General features: G+C 41.2%; 1 pseudogene; it reads left to right on the top strand.

The window, feature by feature from the left end:
- Gm13127 (predicted gene 13127) lies at positions 21,642-23,522 on the top strand (annotated as a pseudogene).

Consider the following 24,730-nt stretch of genomic DNA (forward strand, 5'->3'; position numbering starts at 1 on the left):
GTAGGGTTTCATTTATGGAGGATGTGGGAAACTCGTGGAAGCCATGTAAAGTGCCCTTCCTTCTCTTCAGAGCAAAATTAGAGATGAGAGATGGCCTTTTATGTCAAGTAACATTTGAGGAAAACCCCTGAGGAGTATATGGAAAGGTTACCCATATACAGTTCTTTCTTCTTGCTAGCCTGATATACCGGGTATCAGAAATTAGCTTCACAGTTGCTCCCTGTCTTAGCCTCATCTTATTTTTTTTTGTCTCATACATCAACATCTATGGTATAGCTGATGTCCCTGGGAATTAGCTAATATAGAGACAAAAAAAACCCCTCATCTGTGAGCATACTTTTCCTATATAAACCAGGACATGTAGGATGAACACCATCTCCTTTATTAAGTTCTCTATGTATGTGTGATGCAAGTATGGTGATATTACTAAATACCTGAGAGACTAGACAATGTACTGTACTGCAGCCTCTAAAAGTAACATGTATGGGACAGATTCATAAGCAGGATGTAGAAACTATTCTATAGCCTTGCTGTGAGCAGTAAGGTATACAACTAAGACTGGACTGTTTACCCAGAAAGACTTTATCATGCCATGAAAGGGAAGAATTGCAACAAGAAAAAGACGTGTGGCAATTCTCCCCAGTTCAATATTAGAAAAATCAGTAGTTCAGTATGAAGATAGGGATATTATAACAGGGAAGTGTGATCATCAGGAATACTCAGCATCTAAACTGCTTGAATTGAAGTGTCAGATGTGAGACGAAAGAGCCTCTCATAGGCTGCCTTGTGAATATATGGGACATGGGGGTTTGTGGGATCAGTCTTTGTCCATGGAAGCAGAAACACTGGGCAATATAATAATTCATTTCTTCTTGAGACAAAGGTTGCATGATCCGAGACATTACAAAGGGATCAGCCTCATAGGAGCCATTAAAGACACTTAATTATTGCTGGCTGAGTCCCCCCCATGAATGTCAAGGACTGGGGGACAATAGAAGCATAGGTATTATTGAAGAAACTGTGTATAAGAGAGGTGGTATTTTATACACATCCACCAGACGAGATAGGGTAGTTTTCAGGAGAGAGCAAGGAAGAAATTGGTTAGGGAGGTATCCTGGAATTAATAATGGATACCTTCTGTTTTTAAAAAAGTGAGTGTGGGTGGCCAGCAAAATAGTTCAGTGGGTAAGGGTGATTAATGACAATTCTTATTATCTGAGTTTGATTCCTAAAACACATGTGGTGGAAGGAGAGAACCAAGTTCCAAAATTTGTCCTCTAGTCTATTCACATGTGCTGTATATGTGTATGCTTGCATGAATACACATAACACACACACACACAATTTACTCTCACTCTCTTTTTCTGTGTGTGTGTGTGTGTGTGTGTGTGTGTGTGTGTGTGTGTGTGTGTGTGTGTGTGTGTGTGTATAAATTTAGTGGTCTCTCTGATTAACAAATTATAGAGAAATGATTTGTTGAAGATTGTGGATTTACACAGTTAGGGAAAAGACATTCCTCGGAACCAAGAGGCTGTTGGATGAAATTTTTATTTTGAATGAGTTATCATCCAAAAGTTTTTGATCTGCAAGGCCACTAAATCTACACACACACATATACTATCAATAATAACAACAATAATAATTGTGATTGGTAGCACTATTGTGGGCACAGCAGACCTAGGCAGTAAGATTCTATTGCTGAAGGCATTGCACTTTGGTTACAGGCCACAGAACTAGCAGGCTGGTGATAGCTATATATTCTCTACCTATTGGCTGCCTTTTTAGTACCAGACAAAGGGTAGATAATTGCTAATCGATAGTCCTGTTCCAATATGGATCTTTCATACTACACTACCAATGACCCAGGCAGAATGTACCTGCTGGTCCAACAGTAGCACAATAGTTATGGGTACACACACACACACACACACACACACACACACACACACACCACTATGGAGGTCATAATCCCCTGTGGTGGAATAACTACTATTGTTTTATAAAATGAGTGTGATGTGCTAGTTAAATTGCTTCCTAAAAAATTATGTTTATATCTATAATAGAATATTGCTAATGTCAGTTTCAGTCATGGAAGGAAACTTTGTTTGTTATTTGGTTGGTTTGTTTGTTTCACAATGAGGGATTATTACTGTAAAGACTGATAAGTTGTCCCTAAGAATAATTAAATATTGGTCTGTAATAGTGGACCAATACTCAGACATACATGGAAATCAGATGTAACTAGATATTCATGTTACTCCCTCTAATGTTTAAATAACATCATAGAAAGAAGAAACAGAGGAAAGGTGGAGTGCTGTCTGGTGATTTCCTATTAATCAGAACATTCCTTAGAGGAGAAAGGAGAGAAGCTCATATAATATCCCAGACTCAGAAAGTTGGCACATTTGCAAGGTTCTTCTCCAAGGTATATAAGCAGTAGCAATGCATAGAAGAGCAGGTGCAGCAGTGTACCAAGATTTCTTGGCTACTGCTCTAATGAGTCATCCATCACTCATGCAGGGGTGAGATTTCCAGTGGTGCAGGTGCCTTTGAGTCACCCACATTTCAGTTAGTGACTCTAATAGCCTGGGTCATTAAACTAATCTTAGGTGAAATTTCTTCTTTGGCCTATCATTGTGCTTCTTTGGGGGGGGGTGAGTAGACATTGGTTCTACTTCCCAAGTAAACCAACACAATGGGGTTGCTGTAATTGTAGGCCAAGGAAGAAAAACACATGGAAGGAAGAGTGTGAAGATGGAAGTTGTTTTATTTTATCTACTTGGGAAGTTGCTGTAATACAACACTGAACAAATATGTGTGTGGAGGAAAAGATTTACTGGGTGTACACATGTTTACCACAGTGCATCATTAAGAGAAGCCAGGGGAGGAACCTGGAGAGAGGAACTGAAGTAGTGACCATGGGAGGAATGGTACTTCCTTTATTGTACAACCTAGGACCACTTGCTTAGAAGTGGTACTCTATAGTGGGCTGAGTTCTCCCACATCAATCCATCAATAAAATGCTTCACAGACATACATGAACAGGCCAGTTTAATGGGGATCAATTCCTCAATTGAGACTCCTATCCTATGTGTCTGCAGTTTGTGTCAAGTTGATAAAAACTAACCAACACAGAAATGGGAGAAGTAACATTGCTACAACATAAAGCATCCATTACTGCAAAAACCCAGATGAGGACCAGTGCATAATTCTACTCTAGATCCTTCACAGACTGGCCTCACTGGCATCTTCACTTCAGATTTGTGACATAGACCAGTGAAAGAAAATAATTCTGTCATTTGAGCCATCTGGTTTATAATAGTTTGCCATGCCTCTAACTAAGTGGGCTTATAAGTATTGGCATGCTTTCTTTGTATATAAGTTTAATGCATTCTGATGAGCACTGACTTTTTTTAACCAACAGCTAGGGAAGCCCTGGTGCTTCCAAGAACCACATGAGTGACCTGGAAAACTGATCCTCTCTTAGTTGTGCTTCAATTAAACAGTTGCTCTGGTTTACATTTGATCTCACTGTTTTAGATCCTAAGTCACAGGCACCTGTTTATCTTGTGTCCAGGTTCAGGCACATAGAATCTACAAAATGCCCCAAACTGAGGACCACCATAATAGAAGCATAAAGATGTGATTAGTAGACTTAAAGTTGCACTCAATAGTAGTCTACATTTACATATGTTGACATGCTATAATTTCCCCAGCCTTGTGCAAAGAATAGAATCTCAAGGCTTCATCCCAGAGATGCAGGGATGGTTCAATATATAAACATTCATCAATGTAACTCACTATATTAACATACTGAAAAAAATTACATGATAATCCCATTTGATGCTGAAAAAAACCTTTGACAAAATCCAACACCACTTCATGTTAAGTCTTGGAGAGAGCAGGGATATGAAGCATATAACTAAACATAATAAAATCAATATAGAATAAGCTAATGATCTATAAAAAAATAAATTGAGAGAAATTTAAAGCAACTTTAATAAAATCAGGGACAAGGCAAAGCTTCCCATATACTCCCTATTTATTCAAAACAGTAATTGAAGTTCTAGCTAGAGCAATAAGATAACAAAAAGAGATCAAGGGGTTACAAATTGGGAAGGAGAAAGTCAACATATCACTATTTATGGATAATATGGTAGTATACATAAGCAAACACTAAATTTTTACCAAAGAACTCCTGAAGATGAGAAACCACTTCAGCTGGGTGGTTAAAGTTCAGTGGCTGGGTACAAAAGAAATCAGAGGCTCTCCTTTACACAAGTGATAAATGGGCTGTGAAAGAAATTAGAGATACAACACCCTTCACAATAGCCGCAAATAATATAAAATATCTTGGTATAACTTGAACCATGCAACTGAAAGACCTATATGGCAAGAATTTCAAGTCTCTGAAGAAAAAATTTGAAGAAGATATAAGAAGATGGAAAGATCTGCCATGATCATGAATCAGGTTAACATATGTGAAAATCCCCATCTTACCAAAAGTAATCTACAGATGCAATGCAAATCTCATCAAACTTCCAACACAATTCTTAGTAGATATCCAAAGAGCAATTCCCAACTTCATATGGAAAAACAAAAAACCCAGTATAGCAAAAAGAAATCTGAACAATAAAAGAACTTCTGGATGGATCACTATTCCCATTCTCATGATGTACTACAGGACAATAGTGATTTTTTTAAAAAGTGGATGGCATTGGTATAGAAACAGGTTGATTAATTGAATTGTATCAAAGACCCAGAAATAAACCCACACATTTATGGATGCTTAATTTCTGACCAAAAAGCCAAAATTATACAATGAAAAATGGAGAGTATTTTCAACTAATGGTACTGGTATAACTGGATGTGTGCATGTAGAAGAATGTAAACATTCATATTTATCACTCTGCACAAAGATCAAGCCCAAGTGGATCAAGGACTTCAACACCAAACCAAATCTAACAGAAGAGAAAGTGGAAACAATTTCCTGAACAGAGCACCAATGGGTCAAGGCTCTAAGATTGACAAATGAGACTTCATAAAATTTTACAGATGCTGGCAAAGCATCTGTAAGGCAAAGAACATTGTCAATAGGACAAAATGGCAGAATACATATTGGGAAGAGAGCTTCACTAACCCTACATCTGACAATAGGGCTAATATCTAAAATATACAAAGAACTCAAGAAGTTAGACTCCAACAAGCCAAATAACCCAGTTTTAAAAATAGGGTACAGAGCTGAACAGAGAATTCTCAACAGAGGAATCTCAAATGGCCACGAGCACTTAAAGAAATGTTTAACACCCTTAGTCATCAGGGAAATGCAAATCAAAATGACTCTGAGATTCTACCTTACACCAATGAGAATGACTAAAATAAAAAACTCAAGTGACAGCACATGGTAGTGAGGATGTGAAGAAAGACAAAACTCTGCCATTGCTAGTGGGATTACAAATTTATACAACTACTCTGGAAATCAATTTGGCAGTTTCTTTGAAAATTAAAAATAGTTCTGAAGACTCACCTATACTGCTCCTGAGTATATACCCAAAAGATGCTCCACCATACCATAAGGAAACATGCTCCACTGTGTTCATAGGAGCTTTATTCATAATAACCAGGAACTGGAAACAACCCAGACGGCCCCTCAACTGAAGAAAGGATACATAAAATATGGTTCACACAAAAAATAAACAGGCTGAGAAAGAAATTAGGGAAACAACACCCTTCTCAATAATCACAAATAATATAAAATATCTTGGCGTGACTCTAACTAAGGAAGTGAAAGATCTGTATGATAAAAACTTCAAGTCCCTGAAGAAAGAAATTAAACAAGATCTCAGAAGATGGAAAGATCTCCCATGCTCATGGATTGGCAGGATCAACATTGTAAAAATGGCTATCTTGCCAAAAGCAAACTACAGATTCAATGCAATCCCCATCAAAATTCCAACTCAATTCTTCAACAAATTAGAAAGAGCAATCTGCAAATTCATCTGGAATAACAAAAAACCTAGGATAGCAAAAACTCTTCTCAAGGATAAAAGAACCTCTGGTGGTATCACCATGCCTGACCTAAAGCTGTACAACAGAGCAATTGTGATAAAAAGAAATGCATGGTACTCGTATACGGACAGACAAGTAGACCAAGGGAATAGAATTGAAGAGCCAGAAATGAACCCACACACCTATGGTCACTTGATCTTTGACAAGGGAGCTAAAATGATCCAGTGGAAAAAAGACAGCATTTTCAACAAATGGTGCTGGCAAAACTGGTTGTTATCATGTAGAAGAATGCGAATCGACCCATTCCTCTCTCCTTGTACTAAGGTCAAATCTAAGTGGATCAAGGAACTTCACATAAAACCAGAGACACTGAAACTTATAGAGGAGAAAGTGGGGAAAAGTCTCGAAGATATGGGCACAGGGAAAAAATTCCTGAATAGAACAGCAATGGCTTGTGCTGTAAGATCGAGGATTGACAAATGGGACCTCATGAAACGGCAAAGCTTCTGCAAGACAAAAGACACCATCAATAAGACAAAAAGGCCACCAACAGATTGGGAAAGGATCTTTACCTATCCTAAATCAGATAGGGGACTAATATCCAATATATATAAAGAACTCAAGAGGGTGGACTCCAGAAAATCAAATAACCCCCTTAAAAGATGGGGTTCAGAGCTGAACAAAGAATTCTCACCCGAGGAATACCGAAAGGCTGAGAAACACCTGAAAAAATGTTCAACATCCTTAATCATCAAAGAAATGCAAATCAAAACAACCCTGAGATTCCACCTCACACCAGTCAGAATGGCTAAGATCAAAAATTCAGGTGACAGCAGATGCTGGCGAGGATGTGGAGAAAGAGGAACACTCCTCCATTGTTGGTGGGATTGCAAGCTTGTACAACCACTCTGGAAATCAGTCTGGCGGTTCCTCAGAAAATTGGACATAGTACTACCGGAGGATCCAGCAATACCTCTCCTGGGCATAGATCCAGAAGATGTCCCAACCGGTAAGAAGGACACATGCTCCACTATGTTCATAGCAGCCTTATTTATAATAGCCAGAAGCTGGAAAGGACCCAGATGTCCCTCAACAGAGGAATGGATACAAAAAATGTGGTACATTTACACAATGGAGTACTACTCAGCTATTAAAAAGAATGAATTTACGAAATTCCTAAGGCAAATGGTTGGAATCTGGAGGGCATCATCCTGAGTGAGGTAACCCAATCACAAAAGAACTCAAATGAAATGTACTCACTGATAAGTGGATATTAACCCAGAAACTTAGAATAGCGAGATATAAGGTACAATATGCAAAACATATGAAACTGAAGAAGAACGAAGACCAAAGTGTGGACACTTTGCTCATTCTTAGAATTGGAAACAATCACCCATGGAAGGAGTTACAGAGACAAAGTTTGGAGCTGAGACAAAAGGATAGTCCATCTAGAGACTGCCATATCCGGGGATCCATCCCATAATTAGCCTCCAAACGATGACACCATTGTATACACTAGCAAGCCTTTGTTGCAAGGATGGTGATATAGCTGTCCCTTGTGAGACTAGGCCGGGGCCTAGCAAACACAGAAGTGGATGCTCACAGTCAACTATTGGATGGATCACAGGACCCCCAATGGAGGAGCTAGAGAAAGTATCCAAGGAGCTAAAGAGATCTGCAACCCTATCGGTGGAACAACATTATGAACTAACCAGTACCCCAGAGCTCTTGACTCTAGCTGCATATGTATCAAAAGATGATCTAGTTGGCCATCACTGGAAAGAGAGGCCCATTGGTCAGGCAAACTTTATATGCCCCAGTACAGGGGAACGCCAGGGCCAAAAAATGGGAATGGGTGGGTAGGGGAGTGGGGGGGGACTTTTGGGATAGTATTGGAAATGTAATTGAAGAAAATACGTAATAAAAAAAGATAAAAAAATATGGTTCACTTATATAACAGAACTATTCAGCTATTAAAAACAAGGACATCATGAATTTTGCAGATAAATGGATGGAACTCAAAATAATCATCCTGAGTGAGGTAACCTAGACCCAAAAGGACAAATGGATATTAGCCATCAAGTACAGAATACTCATGATACACCTCACAGACTCGAAGAAGCTAAACAAGAAGGCTCAGCAAGGATGCTAGAATTTCACTTAGAAGGAACAGCAAAATAGTCATAAGTGGCAGAGGGAGGGAGGAAACTGGGTGGGAGATGGGAGAGGGGAGATGGGGAAGAATGGGTGGGTCAGATCAGGTGTAGGAAAAGACAGGAGAGAGGGTCAAAGGGCCAGGAGAATGAATGGAAATCTGCAGCTGCTTGGGGTGGGGTGGGTGGGGAATCTCTACAAAATCCCTGAGACCTGGGATGGGGAGGATTCCAGGAGTTCATGAGGGTGACCTCAGCTGAGATGCCTAAAAGTGGATATGGAATCCAAAGAGGCCACCTCTTGTTGCCAGGCAGGACCCCTAGTGGAAGGAGTAGGACACCAATCCACCCACAAAACTTTTGACCCCAAATTTGTCCTGTCAAAAAGAAATGCAAGTTCAAAGATGGAGTAGATACTGAGGAATAGCAAACCAATAGCTGGCCCAACTTGAAATCCATCCTATGGGCAAGTATCAATTCCTGACACTATTGATGATACTCTGTTATGCTTGCAGACAGGAGCCTAGCATAACTGTCATCTGAGAGGCTCCACTCAGCAGCTGACTGAAACAAATGCATATACCCACAACTTAACACTGGTTAGAGCTCAGGGATTCATGGAAGAGTAGGGGGAAGGACTGAGGGTCCAGAAGGGGATAGGAATTCCACAGGAAGACCAATGGAGTCAACCAACCTGGACCATTGGGGCTGAGAGAGACTGAGCCACCAACCAAAGAGTATACACGAGCTGGACTGAGTTCCCTGGTACATATATAGCAGGTGTGCAGCTCAGTCTCCATGTGGGTATGTTGTGAATTGCCTTGTTTGTATTTTGATGTTAATCTTATGACAAGAGCAGATCACGTATTTAGGTGATTTCATGTGAACCTACTCCCCAATTTAACTGAAAAATAAAGGCTAGATCCTGTAATTAGGCAGTGGAAGGGAAAGGTAAGGCTGGAAGTTTAGAAAAGGGAGTGAGGAGGATGGAGGGAGAAGAAGATGGAGGAAGAAGTGGAAAATGGAGCAGACCCAAGTGACTTAGAGGAACTGCAAGTAGCTAGGGATTTCATAGCTGGACAGTAGAGTAGTATAGTGGTATATTTTGCCAACCTAGGCATCCAGCTTGTAAATATATTAACTGACTTGTGTGTTCTTTGCATGAGCATATTGTAGTTAGAGATTTACCAATACAAAGCTGACTAGTGTAAATATAAGTCTCTACTCTTTTCCTTTCATGGGGTTAGAGGCAGCTGAGTGAGATCAGAGTGGTTGCCAGCATTCTATAGACCAGTCATGGAAACTAGGGCCAGACAGCTATCTAGAGCTAACCATGGGGATTGGGTGAGACCACCACTGCCAGCACCTAGCTGAAGAAAGTGTGACTTTTTAAAATATCACACATGGATCCTCCAACAACTGGAACAGAGAGACTGTCCCTAAAGCTGTTGCCTGACTGTTGAATCCATTCCCCAGCTGGACTGTGTTGTCTGGACTCAGTGAGAGAAGATGAGCCTAACTCTGCAGAGATTTGATGCTCCAGTGTAGGGTAAGGGGGGAAATGGGAGTGGAGATAGGAGAGGGACTCTGTGAGTGGGGATTGGAAGGGAAGGCAGTGTTTGAGGGAGAGAGAGAGAGAGAGAGAGAGAGAGAGAGAGAGAGAGAGAGAGAGAGAGAGAGAGAGAGAATCTCAAGGCTCACGGTCACAGAGCAATTGGATTCATCTTCAGATATACAAACTGCAGGCCCCCCTATATAACAGCACTAAGATATCACAAAACATACAGTTCATGATTGAAGTTGTGCGTAATACTTAAATATTTAATGAACCTCTGCTTCCGGTGTTATTTTTTTAAGGCAGGAAAGACCATAGAGAATCTGACAGCGACTCTTGTATTTTGCTTCAGACAATGTAATCTTGGAGCTTATAGAGGACATAAGACTGCACTTGACGATTCAAGTCAAGATGGTTACTTGCTTACATTGTATGTACAAAGAAAAAAGAAGCACCAATGATCATCCTGCTTAGCCCATAGATTTCTGTCAGTGATGAATGATCATGACTGAATAGGAATATATTTTGTTTCTAAGTCTATTACCTGACTCTTTTATATATTAATATAGAGGAGAAAAGTGATATAGATCGTGAGCTATAAACCATTCAGAGGCAACCCAATGGAGTTATGATCCCTCACCCAATTCTCTAAACTGTTACTCACCCAGCTTGACCTCTTGACTAAATCATTATATATGTTTGTATGCATATATACATATATATGTGTGTGTGTTCATAAATATATATATATATATATATATATATACTTTGATGCTCAGGCCTTATATTAAAAATCTTTCTGGCTTAACCTTATGACTAGCTGGATTATAGCTATGTCACTACACCCAGCTACAAGCATATATTTTAGATCTTTTCCTAATCTCCCAGTAGGCTATTTAAAGCATTTATTTACACTGACTGTGGGCAGAAGAAAAAGCAGTACTCACAGAAATCAGTTTTAAACGTCTATTAATTTTTAGGACTAATATTGATGGCTTAGCCTGTAATTAAACATAGGTTCTTTGTGACATTACACGATAGAAGAAAACTTGCCTCAGTCCTATTCCTTAGCCTGCAGATGCTCTTGTTTGCTATGGTTTACGTGCTGGAACATACAACACAGAAGGTGTAAGAGGAACTGAGAAGAACCACGATGGACTTCTGATCCTTAGGTCAGGGTCACTTTGGTGGGAAGATCGATGCATAGAGCCTGCACCGTCCTCCCCTTACAGAGCAGTACAACAGAAGCAATTCTATATCCCAACTGCCACTACAGAGACTAAAACTGCCATAGACAAATTAAAGAACTATCTATCACACAGATTGCATTCACCTGACTAGAATATGCAGAAGTATGTTGGGGAATGACTGTGAATGATTCTAAAATTACTCAGGCAGTTACTCTGGATGAAACTGCCCTGCAGCTGTAGCATATTACTACAGCAAGAAAACACAGCACTTCCCAACAGCTTGCTGTTGGGGAGGTGTGCAAGAGGAACAGCAATACACCATGGAATGTAGCCTGCCAGTTATCATGGTCATGATAAGAGGCATAGGCCCAAGGATTGTGTCACCTGAGAACTTCATGCCCATGTGAAGTTTTGTTCAGCTTGTAGTCCTTGTAGTCATCACATCCCTCATAAACTATGAGTTGTATGAAAACTCTAAGGGGTTTTCTAGTCCCTCTGGGGCAGTATCATTGGGACTTAAAATAACAGCAATCTTTTTCAAGCATTGTCACCTGTAACAAAAAGTTTCTTGACAGAGGGGACAGGAAGACTATTGAGAAAAGACTTTTCTCACTGACTCTAGTGTTTTCTTTTCTTTTTTTCTTTTTTTTTTGTTGGGTATTTATTTCATTTACATTTCCAATGCTATCCCAAAAGTCCCCCACACGCTCCTCCACCCACTCCCCCACCCACCCACTCCCACTTCTTGGCCCTGTCTTTCCCCTGTACTGAGGCATATAAAGTTTGCACAACTAATGGGCCTCTCTTTCCACTGATGGCCGACTAGGCCATCTTCTGATTCATATGCAGCTTGAGACACGAGCTCCAGGGGTTACTGGTTAGTTCATATTGTTGTTCCACCTATAGGATTGCAGATCCCTTTAGCTCCTTGGGTACTTTCTCTAGCTCCTCCATTGGGGGGGCCCTGTGATCTATCCAATAGCTGACTGTGAGCATCCACTTCTGTGTTTGCTAGGCCCTGGCATAGTCTCACAAGAGACAGCTCTATCTGGGTCCTTTCAGCAAAATCTTTCTAGTGTATGCAATGGTGTCAGAGTCTGGAAGCTGATTATGGGATGGATCCCCGGATATGGCAATCTCTAGATGGTCCATCCTTTTGTCTCAGCTCCAAACTTTGTCTCTGTAACTCCTTCCATGGGTGTTTTGTTTCCAATTCTAAGAAGGGGTGTTTTCTTCCTGTCAGACATCTTAAATTCATAATTCCCTGGCACTGCATCAACAGCATATAGTTTCATCAACTTTAAAGTCCCACTACCAAAGGTTCCTACAGTGTTTGCCTTCTACAGTGCCCAAGAGACATCATCCTCAGATATTATTAGCTTCTCTAGTACCACTCATTCATCTTTGAAGCAAAACAACAGCAAGGTACTTCCCATTGTATATCTAGCACTCAATAGAAGACTTTCAAGTTAGCTGTGGTGGGGGACTCCAGCATTAAATTTGGATACAGAAATAATGTGGCTGCTTCTCACATCCATGAATGCTTCTTTCTCAACATCTTCTTTTTAGGCCATGACTACTGCAATATCAAAGTAGTATCTATAGCCTTTCGGCCATATGATTCAATCATCCTAGTGTCAACAATAGAGGTTCAGAGGACTGTTATGACTGCGGTGTCAGCCTGATATTGTAAAATACAAAGAACAGACATAGCTGTTATAAGAATGCAAGAGTGTGCCACTGACCCTCCCACACAGAATCTGATGATCCTGTCCTTACAAATTGAGCTGGACAAAAGTCAGGTGAGTGTCTGCTTGCCAATGGCCCAACAATGTGTTTACTTGTTCCATTAAAGGCACCCACCACATCTGGAGAGCAGTTGCAATCACTGAATGATTAATTTCAGCATAATTGATAGTCATTCCCCAAGGTCCATCTGGCTTCTGAACATTTTAGATGTGGGGAATGAAATCAGAGTGTGAAATTCTCATGTGTCTTACATAGAAGTCTTGGGCTCTGTGGCAGTTTATGGGGTACAGTGCTTATTCTTCTTTACTGTGTTGACAGGAAGGAAGGTTCAGGGACGTGCACATGGCCTCTATTACAATAATACCCACTTTGTGGTCAAAGAGCAAGTGAGTGTTTTCTAGTTGTTCCCCAGTGTATCTGTGTTGTATATTATTCTGGCACAAAAATATAATAGTCATTTATTTGTATTCCAGTGGGTCTATTTGAGGAAAGATATCAACTGTCAATGAAACTGTAAGTTCACAAGGCTAGTGGTAATTCGGGATATGCTTATAACAACTTGGTGTGAAGTGTGAATATGTTCTGTTCTTCTAAGAATAATTGATCTGGAAAACCATTGCCAGTACCTTCTGACAGTGGTTCTAAGGAAGTCGGGTAGGACCATTCAGTAGGTAAAAGATCTTGCTATCAAATCTGATGATTTGAGTTCCATTCTCAGAACTCATATGGTAAAAGGAAAGAACCAATTCCTGTAGGTTGTCCTCTGACTGCCACATACATGCTATGACACATGAGCTTCCCCTTACATAAGTAAAGTTGCATATATAATATAGCATATTATAATTATATACTTTAAAAAATTCAAGGCCCTTCCCAGAGGACGTAGCTTCTGCTTTAATCTTGAGGCTCCAGAGCTATGAACAGAATTGGGCTTTGGAATTGGGTAAGAAGGTATGACTCTTGACATCAAAGGCTTAAATTACACATCAGGATAAGATACCTTTCCTGTTATATGGATGAAGCAATTCTACACTTAGCCACGCATCCATCTTAATCCGGTCACACCATGGTAAGATAAACAATGGACAGGCATCTCATAGGTGAAGTATTCTCATTGAGAGAGTAGGTCATGCTGCTTGTGGTTAAACATGTACCTTTTGCTCTGCTACACTGGAGTTTTATCAGCCTGATGGAATTTAGAATACCTGCATAAATATAGTTAACCCTTATTTTCATAATTGTCCTTCTAGTAGAGTATGTATTGACTGTGGCATAGTCTTTGCTCGTATATTGCTCAATACTATGGTGAGCTAAATATCTACTGGTCATTCCAGTGAAAAGGGATGCTTGATGTGTTGGATGTGCAAATTGCATAATTTAATTGTAACCTAGCAGACCTTTTTCTGCAAGCCTTTAATATCAGCACTTGGGAGGCAGAGACTGGTGGATCTCTATAAAGTCAATGCCATCCTGCTCTACAATATGAGTTCCAGGACAGCCAAGGCTACACAGAGAAATCCTGTCTTGCAAAGCACATCTCAACTTCATAAAATATGGATATCAATGAACCCATGTTTTCACTTAAAAATAATCATAGCTATTGGGACTACCTTTAAGATGAACAAGCTAATACAATGTATTAGGGATCTCTAGAAGGGGTACCCATACAGGTAAGCTGTACTTTATTTACCATTTTGTTTAAGCCTTTTGGTAAACGTGTTTAAGACCCATTTTTGAATATACTTTTTAACCACTGAACTCTACACTTCAATGGTTAGGATGTCAATGAAAATAATCTGTTTTTATGCATATGTCTCACGTTTTCATTGATGTACATTAGCCATTTCTTGCAGTTCTTTTGATGCATGAAGGAGTTTTTTTCCTGAGCATTAGTGCAAAATGGATTAGTGTCAGAAGCCACCTAGGAAAGGGTATAGCAAGCAAGTAAGTTTTCTGGTGATGGCCCGACATTTTTGCATGGCTGTGATGGGTAAGCCGAGATGCAGGGTCCTTAGAGCCTTCATCCCAGGATTGTGTCTTGCTATTGATGTGTTTTTCCCATCACCATTACATATCCTAATGATTCCTGAGTATTAGCCCACCTGATTGGGCAGACTTCCTGCAAAATCTTTAAGAAGATGTGCTCTCATAGTAAAAGTGTATAGATGAGTTGATGATTTAATAATTTCTGATAATGATTTTTATAGAACTTCTAAATTGATACAACCAATTTCAGTCCCTCTATAGAATAAAAGCTGCAAATAGAGCTCTGTAGACCTTTATGTGTCACAGGCTAATTGCACTAGGCAAAGAACGAATTTATGATCAAGGAAAAATGTTCCTTCTAGGTTAGGAAAGAGGCCACTATCTGATAACTAAAGATTATAAACTTAGAATGAACAATTTGTTATAGGTGCAAGGGCAGAAGATAATTGATGAAATAATCTAGCTATACCAGGCTTGAAAATAATGAGACACAAGGCAAATGATTTGTCTTTTGACAAAACTTTATGACTTAAAAATAATTGCTTTAAACTTACAATGAACTTGTGGAACTAGTAACAGATAATAAATGTTTAATTAGGTACTAGTCTTAATGGAAAGGCGTGTAAACAATTATGCTGTAATTCCTTAAATCTTTTCAATCCATGACAAGAACTATTGCCTTAAACTTACTATGAAGTAACAGAATGTAAAAGAGCTTAGAAAACCATGTGATAAATTATCCTGAGAAAGTAAAAATACTAATGACAAAAAGAGGTGATTTTAGCCTTTCTCTGTTTAATCCATTTTGTGTGTATCTGTGTGTGCCTGAATTTTCTCTCTTTTCTTACTTTCACTCTCTTTTCCTTTTTCTTCTCTTTTCTTCTCTTTTCTTCTCTTTTCTTCTCTTTTCTTCTCTTTTCTTCTCTTTTCTTCTCTTTTCTTCTCTTTTCTTCTCTTCTCTTCTCTTCTCTTCTCTTCTCTTCTCTTCCCTTCCCCTCCCCTGCCTTCCCCTCCCCTCCCCTCCCCTCCCCTCCCCTCCCCTCTTCTCTTCTTTCTCTTCTCTTCTCTTCTCTTCTTTTCTTTTCTCCCCTCCCCTCCCCTTCCCTCCCCTCTTCTTTTCTTTTCTTTTCTTTTCTTTTCTTTTCTTTTCTTTTCTTTTCTTGTATCTCTGTTTCATGAAAAGTTAACAAACTCCATGTGTATCTCCTGGCCAAAGAAGGGCCCTTGAGCCAGAGAGAAAAAAAAGAGCCTTAGTAATTAAGTCTTCTTTTCTTAATCCCCTGCTCTATCAGCAGTAGTTATTGCCCAAAGACAGTGGATTTGAGCCAGAAAATAGTGATGAGTTAAAGAAAGAGGAAATTTACCAATAGTAAATTACTTTTGCCCGTGCAATCACAACTTTTGTCCTGGTAATCTCCAATGCCACCTAGCACTGCTTGCCTCAGTCTACACTGGATGCTGGGATGTTAATGTCAGACTAGGCTTATAAATTTCCTTGTCATAGCAGATAAACATCTGATTTGATCATTAGAATAAGAATGGACTTTCAGTGTACCTACCTAAAATAGGAGTATCAGAGAGTCACATGCAAATGGGAAGATTCATGTCTAAGATACAGGGGGATAAGCTACTTCTAATCAAAAAGAGTCTCAAATTGGCTGTCGCATTTGTGGTTTTGAGTTTCATCTAAACCCAAACATACATCCCTACTTTATACTTCAGGACGCAAACTTAATTCTGTAGACATACTTGCCATGATAATGCATGAAGATACACCATTAAACTCTGCATTTAAGTTCTTCCAATGTCCTTTGTATGGCTGCAAAAATTAAAAAAAAAATGACTGTTTGAGACTTTCAAATTTTCAGTCAAGCAAGGAAGCAAACACCTACCCTTTTCTCTTATGTTTGCTCGAATCTAGAAACCAGGCCCACACCATATATCTTGTTATCTTTATACTAAACACACCTATCAGTGGGAGAAACCACTTGGCTTCTCAAGATGTATTGTTTTGTTTAGGACTTTAACTTAACCATGGTTATCATTATGTCAACTGTGAAGTCACCATGTATTATGTATTAATATTACATAATTTTCACCTTGCAAAGAGCTCAGTCCTGTACTTAAAACTCTAGGTCATGTCCCCCAAACCATGTTATATAGTCTACCCCTTAGGTATCATTATTTCAGGTAACTCCACCAGAAAACACTCACAGATATCCTTAAAGCCAAATAGATAGTCTTTATGCTCACTGGCTGGCAGATCCATGGAGAACTCACACAAAACAAATCATGCAGTTCTGACCCTTGCCATTCTTTTTGTTGTTATTGTTTTTGTTTGTTTGTTTGGTTGGTTGGTTTTTGGTTTTTGGTTTTTTTGAGACAGAGTTTCTCTGTGTAGCCCTCGCTGTCCTGGAACTCACTCTGTAGACCAGGCTGGTCTTGATCTCAAAAATTTGCCTGCCTCTGCCTCTCAAGTTCTAGGATTAAAGGCGTGTACCACCATGCCCAGCAGACCCTTTCCACTCTTGACTTTATATATACAAAAACCACATAGTGGATTGACATATTTCAATCATCAAGAACAGTTAGCAGTAAGTGGATGTACAAAAGCCAAGAAAAAAAAGCCAGTACATTCAAAGACTTTCCTCGAACTATGAACTGTAATAAAATAAGTATTTGTTCTTGTCTGATAGGTGTTGGGGGTCTATGAGCTAGGTTCTTAGGTCATAATGCTGTCTCTAATATGGCATCAGTTGTTCTAAGTTCCAGGGACCTGTTACACTATTGCTTATATTGCACAATGTATCAGTTGTGTTCAAAGAGGAGGAAGAAATCACACTGCAGTTTGGGGAGATGCAACTTAATAAGAACTACTAAACTAATACAAAGGTCCAAATCAACAGATCCTTGGATGAAAAATAGTGGGCATTCCAAGGAACACAGAAAATACAGACATAGGAATGGCTGCTATTCCTATGCCTGTGATCTTGACTTCAGTGAAGGGCATGCTTTGAGGCTTACTGTATATCAGAAGCATGGAGGTGCTGTATTGATTCAAGACCCTGGAGTGCAAGTGAGACTCTCCATAAAAATCTGCTACCAGGGTACACATGGAGTGACTTGGAAGTGGTTGATAGGGATGTGAACTGTCCAAAAGAACATTGATAAGATGGGCCTAGGGGAAACCTTTGTGTGCAGGAACCTAACACCACAAAACCTACATATTCCAGGATCCAACCGGAGAACACTGGCACTAGGGAGAAAGACCTTTATCCTCTAATGTCTGTCCAAGAGCCTCAGCTAGTAATTCAAAGACCCATGTTTATTTCATAGAGTGTGCAATGAAAATTGACAGTGGGAATTGATACATACATAATCACTGAAGACATATCAGTAGATACACACATACTAAGAAGTAGGAAGTAAATTTTACAGAACATTCAATTGATCTCTGTGGTGATGTTCAGAGACTCAGTGGTCTATGGAAGTTTCCAGTATCATATTCTTTAAGCTAGAAGAGCAGTTTCTGGGCATTATATCACTGAGTATAATATTTGATAGGCCTCTTTATACTTTCTTTTGGCTCATTGTTCTCATATATACTGACTTGTGGTATTTGAGGTAATACTCTTATAAAAAGTCTCAATGACAACTATGGCTTCTCAGGGAAACAAAGAGGTAAACAAAGCTTTGATCACAGTGTATCCATCACATGGCCAAAGAAAAATCTAGATTTGTGAGTTTCTATTTAAAGAGTTTTTATCTAATTACAACATAAATTTTTAATAACTTGCAGTGCTGTAATACACGCATACAGGAAGCTCACCAAAACCAGGTATCTTCTCTGGAAGAACATTATAAACTGCATTCATTTACTGTCAGCACATAAAAATTCAGAGTTGCACTGAGGAGATCATTCTAAACAGCAAATTGATGAACAAAAATATGCATAAAAATTCTAAAGCCATGACACCAAATAAATCACAGAGAGAAAGTTCTTTAGAATACAAGGACTGAAGAGACTTCTCAACATCTCATTCACCCTTGGCCAGTAATGTTTATGTTCACTGACTCCAAGATATTTTAATTAAATTATTTTATTTATTTATATTCCAAATGTTGTTCCACTTCCTGGTCCTTCTTCCTAAGTTCTTCACCCCATCTCCTCTTTGCTTCTGAGAGGGTGCTCCCCCACTCTCCCACCCCCACCTCACTCCCATGAGCATCCCTCTTCCCTGGGGCATCAAGTTTCTTTAGGATTAAGTGCATCCTCTCTCACTAAGTTCATACAAGGAAATCCTCTGCTATATATGTGCCAGGGGTGGGGTGGCATTGACCAGTCAATGTATGCTCTTTGATTGGTGGCTTAGTCTCTGGGAGCTCTGAGGGGTATGGATTAGTTGATACTATTGTTCTTCTTATGGGTTGCAATCCCCTTCACCTCCTTCAATCCTTTCCCTAGCCTTTCCATAGGGATCCTTGACCTCAGTCCAATGGTTGACTATAAGTATCACCATCTGTCTCAGTGAGCTGCTGGTAAGGCTACTCAGAGGACAGCAATGTTCTCTCTGCAAGCACAACATGGCATCAGTAATAGTGTCAGGGTTTGGTACCTGTGCATGAGATTGATCCCAAGTTGGGCCAGTCACCGAATGGCCTTTCCTTCAGTCTCTGCTCCATTTTTGTTCCTGCATTTGACTCCAAGATTTTGCTGATCTGCTTTTCATGTCTGGACCAAATGGTAAAAGTCACATAAGCATTAATTTTGAGATTATTTTAGGAGGTAGGGGGATTCTTAAATGCTAATGTCAACAATCTTAAAGCTATCTGTGGAGTCAAGTGGAAATTGTTGAATTTAAATGTTTTGCAGACCGAAAAAGAGAAAGACTCCAAAGTTAGCCAATTCAGTAGTGAGAGCTCTTCTCCCACTTGGATTTGTTAATTTAGCAGCTCCACTGATATATACAAAGAATCACGATGCAGCTTCTAAGATTTGAGAATGAAGAAAGCCCTCTTTTCAAATAAATGTTCTTTTGAGAATCAATTTTTAGTTTGCTACAGATCCATGGTGGAGAGCAAATTCCCATGCCTCAGGGAAGGGGGATGCTCATGGGAGTGAAGTGGGGATGGGAGGGTGGGGGAGCACCCCCTCAGAAGCAAATGACCAGGTGGATAGAATGCCTATCTTAGAAGATTACTGCTATCACACAATGTAACACACAGGGTTCTATATAAAATAAATGTACTGCCCATCATTTTGGTGACATTGATTCCAGCATCAGGCTCAGGCATCTAGTGAGGGCCGTCATGATTCATTATCCATGGGGAAAGGGAAAAGGGAAGAGAGCCTAAAAGATAAAGTACAGTTAACAGCTTCAAGTCTTCTCATCGTTGAACCAACCTATTCAAGAAAGAGCATCCCTCAAGACCTCATTACCTCACATGGTGGTGCTGGGAGATGAATTTGCTTGCACATTCTGGTGACACACCCAGAGCGTATCAGAGACTGAGCTCCCCACATAAAATGTTACACAGCCTGCCTCGGCTGTCTGGCTCTACCAATGGGTACATACATTAATATATTGGATAGTTTTATATCATTGTGACAAACTAATAAAAAACTTGTGGCTGATGCTGACTATGAATTTCAAAGGATTTCGGTTCCTGAAAGTATAGAACGTATAACAGGAGGGCGCAGTTTGTGACAGTAGATTTGTGATAGAGGCTGTTGACATCATGGTGAACCAGGCAGCACAGAGAGTAAAACAGTAAGCCATTTCAGAATAATAAAACCCTCAAATAAACAGCAGGCAAACTATATTTTCTAGGTAGATCCTAATACCCAAGAGTTCCAAAACCACATCAGGCTGGGAAACAAGTATTGAAAACTTGAGCCTATAGGGCTATTGAAGATTCAATCAATAATATTCCATCCCTTGTTCCCAATGGCATCCAATATACCCCACCTTGTTCTCTTTCAAATTCATGGCCTCTTTTTTATTATTTGTTATTATATACATATATATTTCTAAATCCAATATTATATGTCTGAATAATGTTACTTGGATGTATCAGACAACTAAGAAGTGCTGAAAATAGGAGAAAGAATGTTTCTTAGAAAATAACAGGCCGGCATGCGCACAGGTGGCATGCTTGAGGTGGGATGAGAATTGTCTGGGAGTTGGTCCTGGTTCGCTACCACCGGCCTGTGGGCCTCAGAGCCAGATGGCGAGATCGATGCAGTAGTATGGAGCCGAAGAGTTGACTAAATTACCACTGCTCCCCAGAGTCCCTGAAACAGACCTGCACTGATCCCTCACCTTGGGGGTGCCCTGTCGGGAGGAGGGAAGGGAAGGAGGGCAAGCACTTTGCCTTAGTTGCTCGTGGGACTGGACACCTGCACCCCCCTTCTGTGGTACCCACGGAGCTGGTCGTGGAGTGTGCTTAAAGGCAGAGCCAGAACTTTGCTCTACGAGACGCCGGAGTCAGGAGGGGCGGGGCTGCCAAAGCGCTGGGTATTCATCAGTTCCCAAACCATGTTTTAATCGTCCGAAGGAACCACCCACTTTAGTAAAAGCTGCAAATGGAAGGGAAAGCAAAAGGGTAACGAGATAGTGGGATTCCATCTACCTTCCCTGGCTGTGGCCTGGGGGCAGGCTGGTGCTGCTGATTTGAGTAGACAGGCAAAGGAAAACAAATGAGTCAGAAATCCCTTGACCCTTTCTGGTTAACGTTCCAAATGCTTAATTTAGGATTCACTGGTAAAATTAAGAGAGATCTCTGAGCCTAATACGTTTTTTTCCACATCTTTTTATCATTCACACAAAGGCCTCAGTGACTCCCACATAGCTACTTATAGTTTTTGTTTTTATTGTTTGGAGCAGAGGCTCACCATTATATAGATAGCCCTGGCTTGCTCTGTAGACGAGGCTGGCCTTAAAGTCAACAGAGATCCACCTGCCTCTACCTCTACCTCTACCTCTACCTCTGCCTCTACCTCCGCCTCCACATGCTGGGATTAACTGTCAGAGCCATCAGACCAGACTCTCTTCTCAGCATCCAAGCTCGCTTGGTCAGAACCCTTGGATGAGCCTGTGGGACCCTTCCTCCTAGCCCTGTGGTTTGGAGCCGGAGGCTTTGGGACTGTGAGAGGATGGACAAAGATTCTCAGGGGCTGCTAGACTCGTCCCTGATGGCGTCAGGCACAGCCAGCCGCTCCGAGGATGAGGAGTCACTGGCAGGGCAGAAGCGAGCATCCTCCCAGGCCCTGGGCACTATTCCCAAACGCAGAAGCTCCTCCAGGTTCATCAAAAGGAAGAAATTCGACGATGAACTGGTAGAGAGCAGCCTGGCCAAATCCTCCACCCGGGTGAAGGGGGCCGGCGGGGTGGAGTCAGGCCGCTGCTCAGGGAGCGAGCCCTCCTCTAGTGAGAAGAAGAAGGTATCCAAGGCTCCCAGTACTCCTGTACCTCCCAGCCCTGCCCCAACCCCTGGGCTGACCAAGCGTGTGAAGAAAAGCAAACAGCCACTTCAGGTGACCAAGGATCTGGGCCGATGGAAGCCTGCAGATGACCTCCTCCTCATCAATGCTGTGCTGCAGACTAACGACCTGACATCTGTCCACCTGGGTGTGAAGTTCAGCTGCTGCTTCACCCTTCGGGAAGTTCAGGAGCGCTGGTACGCCCTGCTCTACGACCCTGTCATCTCCAAGCTGGCTTGCCAGGCCATGAGGCAGTTACACCCAGAAGCCATTGCAGCCATTCAGAGCAAGGCCCTGTTCAGCAAGGCTGAGGAGCAGCTGCTGAGCAAAGTCGGATCAAGCAGCCAGCGCACCTTGGAGACCTTCCAGGACTTGCTGCATACACACCCTGATGCCTTCTACCTGGCTCGTACTGCCAAGGCTCTGCAGGCCCACTGGCAGCTCATGAAACAGTATTACCTACTCGAGGATCAGACAGTGCAGCCACTGCCTAAGGGGGACCAAGTGCTCAACTTCTCAGATGCAGAGGACCTGATTGACGACAGTAAGCTCAAGGACATGCGAGATGAAGTCCTGGAACATGAGCTGACAGTGGCTGACCGGCGCCAGAAACGAGAGATCCGGCAGCTGGAACAGGAACTGCATAAGTGGCAGGTGCTAGTGGACAGCATCACAGGCATGGGCTCTCCAGACTTTGACAACCAGACCCTGGCCGTGCTGCGGGGCCGCATGGTGCGGTACCTAATGCGCTCTCGTGAGATAACCCTGGGCAGAGCAACCAAGGACAACCAGATTGACGTGGACCTGTCTCTGGAGGGTCCGGCTTGGAAGATCTCCCGAAAGCAAGGTGTCATCAAGCTGAAAAACAATGGTGACTTCTTCATTGCCAACGAGGGCCGGCGGCCTATCTATATCGATGGGCGACCAGTGCTGTGCGGCTCCAAGTGGCGCCTTAGCAACAACTCTGTGGTAGAGATCGCCAGCCTGCGATTCGTCTTCCTCATCAACCAGGACCTCATTGCCCTCATCCGGGCTGAGGCTGCCAAGATCACCCCACAGTGAGGCGGTAGCAGAAACCAGGGTATTCTCCAGCCTCAGTTTCCCTGTCATTCCAGCTCCCTTGAGCTGGGAACTCAGGCTCCTGGAAAACCCTTGTACCCAGAGTGGGGAGTGGAGGCCCGACTGCTGGCCCATTGATTGAGCCTTTGAGGCAAGGTGGGGTCACCATGGGGAAGCCAGGAGAGGCTGGGACCCCTGTGCCTCCCCAGAGCCAGAGCACCACCATCGCCACCATTGTCACTCCTGTGTCTCCAGTGAGTCAGCTTTAGACTCCTTTTTGTTTTTGTTTTTGTAAATAAAAAGTACTGAGTTCCAAAGTAAAAAAAAAAAAAAAAAAAAAAAAGAAAATAACAGGCCAATTGGTTATCTCACACTAAATTGTCAGTCCTGAAAAGGTACATACAAGTAACATACAGGCCCTACACACTTAAAGAAAATTGACTCTTCCTCTTCCAGCAGCCACTAATTACTAACAATTCTCCCACTAGGGTAGGAATTCATGCCCGCCTCTCCTCTCCATGTTGTGATTTTTGTTTGGCTTGAGCTTCTACAGGCTTTGTATATGCTTTCCCAACCATTGTGAGTTAATATGTGACTCTGTCCTGTTGTGTCTGAAAACATTGTTTTCTTGGAGAAATCTACCACTTCTTCCTTTCTTCATTTTAAAGATTTATTTTACTTATATGAGTACATTGTAGCTGTCTTCAGACACATCAGAAGAGGGCATCTGATCCCATTACAGATGATTTTGAGTCACCATGTGGTTGCTGGGAATTGTACTCAGGACCTCTGAAAGAGCAGTCAGTGCTTTTAACTTTTGAGCCATCTCTCCAGGCTACTTTGTGTTTTCTTTCATGACAGTTTCTAAGCATTAGAAGAAAAGAATGTGATACAGGTTTCCCATTTAGAACTGAGCATTCTACAGTCTCTCATTCTCTGCTACTTGACCAGTTGTGGGTCTCTATATTAATCACCATCTCCTGCAAGAAGAAGCTTCTCTGATGAAGGCTAAGAGATGCACAAATTTTCAGGCACAACGATAATCCATTAGGAGTTTATATAATACTATGTCCATTTAACAAAATATAATGGTAGTTTCTTCTCTATGACCTACTACCCCTATAGCCACATTGTAATAATGGTACCAGGTATTGCTTTCAAATGGTAGAGCATAACTACACACCATTCAAAAAAAACCATAAAGAAACCTGCTACTGTAGTAACTACATACGTGTGTGTGTGTGTGTGTGTGTGTGTTAATTCGTTATGGAGTTATATTATAGCAGGGTTATAACGTTCTTCCCTACTAGACATCACAGATTAAACAATAAAAAGTCCAGTGACAGGAATGTGTTACCATTACCTCGTTTTGAATTGTTGGTCAGGGAGGCCTCAGAGACCAAACACCACAGGATAATGCCAAAACTCTTCATTTCTTTCCAGAACTTGATTATAAGACCCTATTATAAAAACATTAGATAACTATATCACAGATTAGGGAGAAATCAAGCTGGTACTGAACTTGAAGTTTCTTCCTTTACTGGCC

The sequence above is a fragment of the Mus musculus genome, chromosome 4, assembly GCF_000001635.26.
Source record: "Mus musculus strain C57BL/6J chromosome 4, GRCm38.p6 C57BL/6J".
Taxonomy (NCBI): Eukaryota; Metazoa; Chordata; class Mammalia; order Rodentia; family Muridae; genus Mus; species Mus musculus.